The sequence below is a fragment of the Saccopteryx bilineata genome, unplaced genomic scaffold (genome assembly GCF_036850765.1).
Source record: "Saccopteryx bilineata isolate mSacBil1 unplaced genomic scaffold, mSacBil1_pri_phased_curated manual_scaffold_14, whole genome shotgun sequence".
Lineage (NCBI taxonomy): Eukaryota > Metazoa > Chordata > Mammalia > Chiroptera > Emballonuridae > Saccopteryx > Saccopteryx bilineata.
In genome coordinates, this window is record NW_027095440.1 from 776,716 (window position 1) to 787,950 (window position 11,235).

Genomic DNA, 11,235 nt, shown 5'->3' on the forward strand with positions numbered 1-11,235 from the left:
AGCACACAAGGTAATCTGATCTAACCCTCTCACTAAGGAAAATTTAACAACTTTCTTAAGCTGGATCCAAAATAGCTCACAGAATATTGAGACCTTACTAGGCCAAGATTAGAAGACAAGACCCAGAAAACAAGCCTGGCCATGCAAGGTTGCATTTTTTTACAAGGCATTTGCCTATGATGGAAGAGAAACTTTAAAGCTCATCTTCATGTTGAGGCCAGAAATCAAAGCCTAGGCAGCTCTGATGAATGAACTGCCACTATCTGCTGGAATAAAAAAAAAAGTGTGCCTTCAGGACAGGGGCAAGCTGGAAATAAACCAGCACTGCAGGGATATCTTACCCAGCCTTCTACCATCTGAACACCCAGGAATCTCAAGCTTTAAACCAAAATGAAGGAGGTCCCAGAATGGCAACATTCCCAAACACCTAGCAGAACCAAAGAAAAGTCCTCTCTGAGAGAAGATGCCATCACCCTAGGCATCAAAATATTTTCTAAATACCTTTTAAATGAAATATGCAGCACAGACTTAAAGATCACTAAGCACACAAGGAAACAAATGATTTAAGCAAAAAACAATATAAACAATAAGTAACAGAAATGACCCCAAAACATGGTATACTGAAATTTTTAGGCACAGGAATGATTTTTCTCCAAGAAGCACTCCCTGTCACCTTTTTGTGCTGCCACAGCATCCTAGATACATCCTTGATAAATCAATCTCACCATTCTCTAAGCCGCTTGAAGTCCAGAACCTTGTTTATTTGTCTTTGTATCCTCAAGACTTCACGTGGTGTCTGGCAGAGAGTGGGTGTCCAGTATCTGTTGAACTGAATGGGATACATTATGTTGGCATGCTGACCATCTATGGTACACCATATAGGAACTACTGAGGAGGTTTCATGGGTCTCCCCAGACAGACTTGAGGGTCAGGAAACCCAGAGTATAGAAAAGTTATAATGAGCTGCGGCACCTGCCAAGAGAAAGAGAGTGTAAGTATGAAGGCAAAAAGAAAGAGAAAGGATTTCACTACAATGGGAGGGTCTGAGAAGTCTTGGGAATGAAACTTTGAAAAGCTCTTTTATGGCTTCGTAAACATTTTCATGGTGTGTTCTAGTCAACCACGAAGCTGGGGAGAGGCTGAGCAGGAGGGAAGCACATGGGAAGCACTTGCCAGAAAGATAGTCATTCACTGAACAGTTTCTATTTATCTATTCAGGCAACCACAGAGCTAATTTAATGCTGTTCGTTTTGTTTTGTAGGCAGCAAAGCTATACCTAGAGACTGATTCTGTCTTTGACAGCAATTTATTTAGCTCTGGGAATTGTAATAATTTCACAATTTCAGGCAACAGGATAAGTGATAATATCTCTTTATCAACAGGATCAAGCATAATATCTCTTAACAAGGCAATAAAGAAATAACATACAGTACTCCAAACAAATGACAGATTAATCACCCTACTGATCCATTCAAGAGGAGGTGAAGAAACAATATTCAAATTTAATATGAGGTGTACCTTTTCATATGAGGAGTCAACGAAGAGAGAGGGTGACCAACCGCGACCTAATCTCCAGCTGCCTGTGGAAAAAGAATGTTTTCTGTTGCTAGAGCACGTTGCTAGGTAATGACTACAGAAGACACCATGTTAACATTCTAGAAGGAGTCACCTCACTAAGAAAGGAGCAAATGCTCCAGGGGTCTTCAGAGAGTTTTTAAGTTAGTTAAGAGTCAACAACCTGCTCAAACCAAAACTCAAACGGTCCTCACAAATTCTCAGGACAGTGGACCTTGAACAAGATAAGTTGAAATGTGCAGGTTCACCTACACGTGGATCTTTGTCAATAAATACAGTTGGCCCTTTGTACCCTCAGGTTTAGCATCTGTGGATTCAACCAACCTGGAGAGAAAATAGTATTTTCACATTCCCAACCACAGTTTCCCAACTGCATATTCCCAACCTCAGGTAGAAAATACAGTTTGAATCCTTGGATGGGAAGGGCCAGCTGTAGTTAAGTTTTGGAGGAGTCAAAAGTTATATACAGATTTTTGATTGTGGAGTGGTTGGTGCCCCTAATCCCCACGTTTTTCAAGCATCCGTTATATTTATAATATGAATATCCCCCTGCCAGAGTTGCTTCTCCACATGTTCTCATGGATATTCCCCCATTGCAATCTCCTCAACAGCTCAGCTTAGTGCGTACCAAGCACCACAGATGAGATGATGACATCCTGACATGACTGACTTTATCCTTACAGCAAAACAACTTTACTAAAACCAACTATTTTTATGTTGTCATCAACAAGTGGATTGAAACAACCTGTCATAACCAAATAGATTGGAAATCATATTCAACCAATCTACAAAAAATGGTGTTCCTTTTGTAATATGGATTCTATTCTTTCCAAGAAATATTTTCATTGCCAATTTAAAATTCAGAGTTAAATAAAAAAAAAAACCTTTCTGATACTGTTAACAGACCCAATCAAATCAGGTAGGCCAAACGCGATCTTGCATTCATTTCCTTGTTAAGTAAAGAATGAAAGAACTGCGGCCCGTTTCATGAACATCGAGAGCTCCGTTGAAGAGTGTGGGTGTCTGCTCTGGGCCTGGGGTCCTGGCTCTGGCCCAGGTGTTGGTGAGGACAGAGCCGGGCTCCGTGTGGAAGGACAGGAGTGGCGAGGGATGGAGGAGGAGAGAAACCAGGAGGAACGGAGGGGGCTTATTCTAGACACTCAGACGTCTAGGTTCCGGCCTCACCTGCACCGGTCACTCTCCGTCCCTCGGCCTCACTGGGCGTCAACTTTCTCGAGGAAAAATGAGGCAGATGGCGACCAGTTCTAATCCTTCCACCGGTGGTTCTAATCATGCCGGATGCTTGATCCAGGAGTTCCCAGGTGACTCACATAGGCCACGCCCCGCTGACGTCACCGTCAGGGAACTCCGCCCCACTGACTTCTAAGAGTCACCAACATCTCAGCCCGCGCGCCCAACTCCAAGAGCGCGGGGCTGCGCCACGCGCACCCGCGGCCAGGTGATCCCTGAGCGCAGGGCCGCGCCAAGGCGGCCAGGTTTGCACATCCCGACTCCGGCCCGCCGCGGGCGCGCTCTTCTTCTGCACCGCGGGCCACGGCTCGAAGCCCTTCTTGATGCAGAGATGTGGGTGCGGCTGCAGGCCACGCGGGTGAGCGGCCTCCTCGCTGCACCCCCGGGGGGCGGAGGGAGGCCCAGCACGCTTCCCTTCCCGCTTGGTCGGTCTCAGACCCGAAGAAGCGACGCAGCCACGCTCACAGCAGCAGACCCGCCACGGCGACATCCCGGTCCGCGTCCCGGCAGCGGGTTCTTTCATGACTGCTGGAAAGAACCGCCAATTTTCCCTGCACAGCTGTTACCGCACATCAGTCACGGCTGAAGGTTTTAGAAAACAAGTTATTTCCCGGATTACTTCAAAGACAGTGCTTGATGGTGACTATCGTGAAAATGAGACCTGCCGGAGTTGACCCCTGTCCCTGTCCTTTAAATACAAGTGTTATCCTCAGGCTCCGTTACTTGTCACTTTCCTGACAGTGATGGTACTTTCTGTTTTGTTGGGAGGATTAAATGATAATCATGTATATCTATCAGTCCTTAAAAATACAAGAAATAGAAGCTAGACAAATACTCTTGGAGGCTTCGGTCCAACATTCAGAGAAAGTTAATAGTTTCTGGTATTTATAGGTTGTTGATTTCAAGGACATGAACAAATTTTCAAACATCAGCTTTGGTTCATGTAGAATCTGCTGAGCTGGTTTCTTGAAAGCAGAGGAAAAAGATGCAACAGAAAGTCCAGTGTCTTGATGGGTAATATGACAGGGAAAGCTTCCTACGTGAAATCGATGACTCCAGCAGCTCCTCTGTTATTGGAAACCCACAAAATTAGTTTCTGCAGTGAAGGGTTGGGGTGAAAGGAGGACAGAGGTGGTCCTGAAAGTAGCATCAGTCTTAATAGATAGAGTACCTGCCTATCGTGGTTTTGGCCACAGGCTTTAATAAAGTGCTGGGTGTAGCTAACCCAAAAAACAATGTAATAACAGCAGCTGACATTATGCAGTTAATATGTCAGGCACATGTTCTTAGGTACTCATTCTGTGTTCACTTGTTTAATTTTCACAACAATGCTATGAGTTAAGACTTCATATTTCACAGAAAAGGAAAATAAAACATGGTTAAATCTCATAAATTCTTCAAGTCATGCAACTGAAAATGACAGAGCTGGGATTTCAACCCAAGCTGTCAGGTGGGCTGACTCCTGGGTCCCGTCGTTGACCACTATGTGCCCATTACATAGTGCTGCACTATTTTTTTTAATGTTAACTTAGAGTTCTCGGTATGATGAATAGAAGGCTTGACCCGATCTGGGTGTGTCAGATTATTAGAAGAAAGAAAGACCCTCTCTGCTTGTTCTCCATCTTCTCTGCAGACAAAATGAGATTGGGGCACAGGGCACGTGTTTTAATCACAGCAACAAAGTTCAGCTAATTATAGGGAAAAACTTTTGGCAATGACAAGAATTAAATGCCAAGAGACTTGGGAACTTCTGTTTGTTTGTTTTTTAATTTATTTATTCAGTTTAGAGAAGAGAGAGAAAGAGAAAAGAGGGGAGGAGCAGGAAGCATCAACTCCCAATGTGCCTTGACCAGGCAAGCCCAGGGTTTTGAACTAGTGACCTCAGCATTCCAGGTCGATGCTTGATCCACTGAGCCACCACAGGTCAGGTGGAACTTCTGTATTTTGATATGTGTTTTAGGGATAATATGCCTGGAGATGGGATCTGAACATATAACCTCTGAAATTTCATCCCACTTTCTCTAATATAAACTCTCAAAATTAAGGCAATCCTGAAATAATAATGACAGCATCTAACATTTATGAAGCACTCAAAATATGTCACACACTTTATGTGCATGTTACAATTTAATCCCCTATGTGAAAGGTCATTTTTACCTCTATTTTAGGAAGAAAGAAAGAGAAAGCCAATGCCGAATGGTGAAACTGGTATCTGAATCTCTCTAGCTTTGAAACCTGTGTGCTTTAACCACAGTTTACTGTGGGAAACGGCCCTGGAATACTGCATATAGGTTATTTCTGTAACAGTGTGGTGAAAAGTATATGTAGGCTTTAGAACGAAAAGACATATTCAGATCTTATATCTTTAAGAAATTAGTAAATTGAAGCAAATTACTCAGATTTCTGAGTCCCACTTTCCTTGAATAGAAAATAGAGATGATAATGCCTATTTTAAAGAGAACGAGTGGATAAAAAAGCTTTGGTACATATATACAATGGAATACTACTCAGTCATAAGAAATGATGACATTGGATCATTTACAATAACATGGATGGACCTTGATAACATCATACGGAGTGAAATAAGTAAATCAGAAAAAAACTAAGAACTATATGATTCCATACATAGATGGGACATAAAAATGAGACTCAGAGACATGAACAAGAATGTGATGGAAACAGGGATGGGGGGGGTGGCGGAGGGGGGATAGGGTGAGGAATAAAAGAGGGGTTGGGGGAGGGGAGGGGCACAAAGAAAACCATATAGAAGGTGACAGAGATAATTTGACTTTGGGGGAATGGTATACAGCACAATCAAATGTCAAAATAATCTGGAGATGTTTTATCTCAACATATGTACCCTGATTTATCAATGTCACTGCATTAAATTTAATAAATAAATAAAATAAATTAAAAAAATAAATAAATTTTAAAAAAAGGATTACTGCATTCCTTGAGACAAAGCTCCATAGCACATATAGCACGATGTATGGCAAATAGGGACTCCATAAATGTTCCCATGGAATGAGTTGCATAGGAATTCTTAAAATCATTCCTGCAGTAAGAGAAACTAAGAAAAAACTTTGGTTTGCTTCAAGAAGATTAATAGTGTAAAATCTTAACACAAAACAAATCAATTCAGAAGTGATTGGTTAATGTTACAAAGTATTCATTTTATTCTGATCAGTGTTTTTTCCAATTTTAGTGAACATAAGAATCACCTAAGGAGGAGCCTGTTGAAAATGCATGTCCCTAGTTGCCAGCCCCACAAGGTAAGTTCAAGGTGTTTGCATTTGGACTCACAAACTCTCTTCCCTCTCAGGTGACTCTGATAAAGGTGCTTCTTCTACCACAGAACTGGAAATAGAAAATTTCTTGTGTATTCTGTTTAGTGTTTTATCATAAAGAATTTCAAACATACACTGAAGCAGACAGAACAGTGTGATGAATCTGCTCCACAACCCATGGTGAATTCTGCTCCACTCACATTTCTTCCACTTGCTCCATGTTATTCTGAAGCAACTCCTAGACATCATTTCACCTGTAAACATCTGCTTGTATGTCTACAATATTGCAGCATAATGTATGCAGTACAATGTAAAAAAGATAATAAACATGGCTCTTCCTAAAAATAGAAGCCATAATGTCATTATCACATCTAAAAGTTAGTAGTTCCTTGTCATCACATATCTAGTCACTATTCAGATTTCAGCTTGTCTCACAAATGTCACTTTTTAAGGCTCTTTTAATCTATACATTTCCCCTCCTCTTTCTTTTTCCCATGGCAATTTGTTTGTTAAAGAAGCTGGGTTAGCCTGACCAGGTGGTGGCGCAGTGGATAGAGCGTCGGACTGGGATGCGGAAGGACCCAGGTTCGAGACCCCGAGGTGGCCAGCTTGAGTGCGGGCTCATCTGGCTTGAGCAAAGAGCTCACCAGCTTGGACCCAAGGTCGCTGGCTCCAGCAGGGGGTTACTCGGTCTGCTGAAGGCCCATGGTCAAGGCACATGTGAGAAAGCAATCAATGAACAACTAAGAAGTCGCAACGCACAACGAGAAACTGATGATTGATGCTTCTCATCTCTCTCCATTCCTGTCTGTCTGTCCCTGTCTATCTCTGCCTCTGTAAAAAATAAAATAAAATAAAATAAATCTATAAAAAAAAAAAAAAAAAAGCTGGGTTATTTGTCCCACAGTCTAGAACAACGGGCAGCAAACTTTCTGTTAATGGGCCAGAAAATATGTTTTTTAAGTTTTGTGGACCAAAAATGTGGGTTTCTTTTAGGCTTTCTGGATAACTTTGTGGTTTCTGTTTAATTTTATTATTACTTATATTATAAAAGTGTAAGAAGCATTCTTAGCTCACCAGGCCTAGTCTTCCAACCCCTCGTCCAGAGCTGCATGTCCACTAAGATCATCACTAGCCACAATGGATATTTAAGTTAAAATTAATTAAAATTTGATGCAATTTAAAAGTTCCCATTCCCAGGTGCACTGGTCACATATCTAGTGCTCAGAAGCCACCTGTGCTGTGGTGACGGTATTGGCACGGGCTATGGAACATTCTCATCACCACAGACAGCTGTTGGACAGCACGACTGGGGCTCCCCCAGTCCAGATATTGCCAGTTGTATCTCCACAGTGTAGTTCACCTTGGTCCTCTGCTCTGCATTTCCTGTCAACTGGAATCCTCTAAGTTGTGTTTAGAGCTTGGTCAGATTCAGGTTGAGTTTTTTACCTCCTGGTGGTAGGGCAAATTTCTTTTTAGGCTGCTGGGTATTTTAAAATATTTATCATGTATTGTATATATAATATATTTATATAATGTCTATATTTTATATATAGATCTATTTTTTACTCAGACTATTTTTAAGAAAAATATGAGGAACAAGTAAGCTTTGCTTTGTAACAGTATTTAATGTATTAAATACTTTTACTTATTATAAGAATGATATTAAGAACAGTAATTTTTAATATAAAATCCCACATAGTGGAGGTGTTTTGAATGCCTGCTAGCCAGAATGTCCCTGTCAGGTGATTCATCTGTCTTTATAAACCCACAGAGCAAAGACTATTAACCCAAGTGAACAGGCCAGTCTGTTTTTAATGGGGTCATGATAGTAGAAGGTAGCAGGGTAGAATTAAGCACATAGTCTACTTATTTCAGGTAAGGGGATGAGAGTATAAGGTTGCTTTTTTGAAGATCCTAGGCATTCCTTTTAGATTGGATGATTTTTAAAAGTGAAATAAAAAGTATTTTAATTCTCTCTTCTAAAATGAACCAAAGAAGCTTACACACCACCTCAACTTTCTTCTCTTAACACTTTTACATTCATTCTGAAACTAACTGGTATCTGTAGACTTAGGGAAACTGGTGCCTCCCTGTATTACTGTACACTTTACCTACACTCAGACATGTACTCTTTGTGTTGGACCTGAATCCATGAATTTTATTTATTTATTTATTTACTTATTTATTCTTTACAGAGACAGAGAGTCACAGAGAGGCACCGACAGACAGGAATGGAGAGAGATGAGAAGCATCAATCATCAGTTTTTCATTGCGACACCTTAGTTGTTCATTGATTGATTTCTCATATGTGCCTTGACCGTGGGGCTACAGCAGGATGAGAAACCCCTTGCTCGAGCCAGTGACCTTGGGTCCAAGCTGGTGAGCTTTGCTCAAAGCAGATGAGCCCGCGGTCAAGCTGGCAACCTTGGGGTCTCGAACCTGGGTCTTCTACATCCCAGTCCAATGCTCTATCCTCTGCACCACCGCCTGGTCAAGCAAATCCATGAATTTTAAAAGAAAGTAAAAAATGCTAACTGCTTAGATATGCTAGCTGATAATAGCTGTTTTTACTTTGATAAATGCTGTTGTTTCATCTTTGGGAGTGTTAGACATAAAACCAGCTGGTTTTAGACACTTGGTTATGATTGAATTTCACATGGAATAAACAGATTGTATATATAAATAAAATACCTAGTAACAAATTTTAGGATGAACTATTCTAAAATGCTATATTTTCCCTTAAAATTATAATTGAATATCATCACTTTCAAGCAATAAACTAAGAAAAAAGGGTAACACTAGCTTCAAACATTTTTGAAATCATAAGTACCAAAATTTATTCACCCTACTGCTTTAAGCTGTAATACCTTATCTTCATAAAGGGAAGACCATTAAAGTGCTTTCATATATATGATTATTTCATTTCACAGTGATTATTTTACAACTACTTCTAAGTATGTAAATAAAATAAATGTAGACTTTATTTTAACTTTTAAATGAAGAGAATAATGTTGATTTTGAGACTTACGTAGCATGTTAAAGCATCGACACATACTATTCTTATGATTTGACATCCTGAATAAGTTAAATCTTACACATCCTCTTAACTAACTTGATAGTCAGTCATGTTCTTTTTGAAAATATTTCCCCTTCCTCCCCCAAAAATGAGTTTTTAGAAAAACTCATTGTAGACTGACCAGGCAGTGGTGCAGTGTAGAGCATAGACCTGGGATGCTGAGGACCCAATTCTGAAACCCCAAGGTTGCGAGCTTGAGTGCCGGTTCACCAGCTTGAGTGTTGGGTCACTGGATTGAGCGTGGGATCATAGACCTGACCCCATGGCCTCTGGCTTGAGCAAGGGGTCTCTGGCATGGCTGTAACCCCCAGGTCAAGGCACACATGAGAAAGCAGTCATTGATCAACTAAGGTGCCACAACAAAGAATTGGTGCTTCTCATCTTCCTGTCTTTCTCTCTCATTTAAAAATAAAAACTCAGCCTGACCTGTGGTGGTGCAGTGGATAAAGCATCAACCTGGAAATGCTGAGGTCGCTGGTTTGAAACCCTGGGCTTGCCTGGTCAAGGCAAATATGGGAGTTGATACTTCCTGCTCCTCCCCCTTTTCTCTCTCTGTCTCTCTCTTCTCTCTCTCTCTCTTTTTTCTAAAATGAATAAATAAATAAACATATTTTAAATAAAAAATAAAAATAAAAAACTCATATATAATATTTCCTTTGATAGTCAATAAGTAAGAAAAGATTTTTGTACAATTAAGTAACTATAAGTTAATGTCTAGATCACTGGCTACTTAGGTTAAAATTACTGGTCTAGATGTTGTATCAGTTTGTTTATAGGTTTTGAATCTTTCTTAAAACTATTTAGTGAAATATTTCAGTTCCCCCAGAATCTTGTCAAGTTATTCTATGTCCATTACTTGTTTTGTGGTGACTTTAATATCAGCTGCATTTTTATGTCAGGGAACATAAAACTTGAAGTATTTAAATTTACTTTTAAAAACTTTGCTTTCAAGCTCTAAGCATTTTGAGGTATATATTTAGTTTGGACTGCAGTGGAAAATGTCAGCTTTGTAATGAGAAAAAGATAAATTCTAGAAACTGGAAATTCTTGTTTTAACTACTTCATTATCCCCTTAAATATTACCATATTTTCCCATGTATATGCTGCACCAATTTTTTGAAAAATTTGGGGTCTGAAAATTGGGTGCGTTTTATATGGTGGTTGTACTTTCATTACTTGCATTTCCTGCTTATTTGCATTTGTTATCATTTTCTGAAATTTTGGGCCCCAACATGCAAAAGAATGAAACTCGACTACAGCCTGTCCCCGTGTACTAAAATTAATTCAAAATGGATCAAAGACCTAAATATAAGACCTGAAACAATAAAGTACATAGAAGAATACATAGGTACTAAAATCATGGACCTGGGTTTTAAAGAACATTTTATGAACTTGACTCCAATGGCAAGAGAAGTGAAGGCAAAGATAAATGAATGGGACTACATCAGACTAAAAAGTTTTTGCTCAGCAAGAGAAACTGATATCAAAATAAACAGACAGCCAACTAAATGGGAAATTATATTTTCAAACAATAGCTCAGATAAGGGCCTAATATCCAAAATTTACAAAGAACTCATAAAACTCAACAACAAACAAACAAACAATCCAATAAAAAAATGGGAAGAGGACATGAACAGACACTTCTCTCAGGAATAAATACAAATGGCCAACAGATATATGAAAAGATGCTCAGCTTCATTAGTTATTAGAGAAAGGCAAATCAAAACTACAATGAGATACCACCTCAGCCCTGTTAGATTAGCTATTATCAATAAGACGGGTAATAGCAAATGTTGGAGAGGCTGCAGAGAAAAGGGAACTCACATCCACTGTTGGTGGGACTGTAAAGTAGTACAACCATTATGGAAGAAAGTATGGTGGTTCCTCAAAAAACTGCAAATAAAACTACCTTATGACCCAGCAATCCCTCTACTGGGTATATACTCCAAAACCTCAGAAACATTGATACGTAAAGACACATGTAGCCCCATGTTCATTGCAGCACTGTTCACAGTGGCCAAGACATGGAAACAACCAAAAAGC

General features: G+C 39.9%; 1 long non-coding RNA gene across 2 annotated transcripts; it reads right to left on the reverse strand.

Annotated features, from left to right (window-relative positions):
* Positions 1–384: 384 nt before the first annotated feature.
* Positions 385–2,851, reverse strand: LOC136318219 (uncharacterized). Of its 2 annotated transcripts, none has more exons than XR_010728031.1 (3): positions 2,761–2,851; positions 1,519–1,580; positions 385–821 (listed from the first exon to the last, which is right to left on the reverse strand). It is a non-coding gene; the product is annotated as an uncharacterized lncRNA (long non-coding RNA). The 2 variants fall into 2 exon arrangements; XR_010728030.1 differs by having other exon boundaries at positions 385–829.
* Positions 2,852–11,235: the final 8,384 nt, after the last annotated feature.